Source organism: Bison bison, unplaced genomic scaffold (genome assembly GCF_000754665.1).
Source record: "Bison bison bison isolate TAMUID 2011002044 unplaced genomic scaffold, Bison_UMD1.0 scf7180017860456, whole genome shotgun sequence".
Classification (NCBI taxonomy): domain Eukaryota; kingdom Metazoa; phylum Chordata; class Mammalia; order Artiodactyla; family Bovidae; genus Bison; species Bison bison.
In genome coordinates this window covers 2,477,552-2,477,897 of record NW_011491028.1, presented here as the reverse complement: position 1 = coordinate 2,477,897, position 346 = coordinate 2,477,552, and positions in this window count along the sequence as shown.

Genomic DNA, 346 nt, shown 5'->3' with positions numbered 1-346 from the left:
TATTCAGTGCCTATTTTTGGCATGTCTACCATGCCAAATACAAATACAAAGGATTTGTCCTTTGTATTAAGGATTACAGTGGTGAATAAAAATAGGGATAGTTTTTTGCCCTTCTAGAGTTTACACTCTAGGAAAGAATAAGTTGTGTGATTAAAAGAAATAGTTACAAAACATCTCTGTAAACTCTTACAAGTTTACTGGCAGTTCAATATGCAGAGCATAAATAAAAGTGTTGATAAAGCAGACTTTAATTTCTCTCATATTCTATAATATTTAGAACTTCATATTCTATTATATATTTATATACATATTATATATATATATATAGTCCTCCATTTAATTTAAT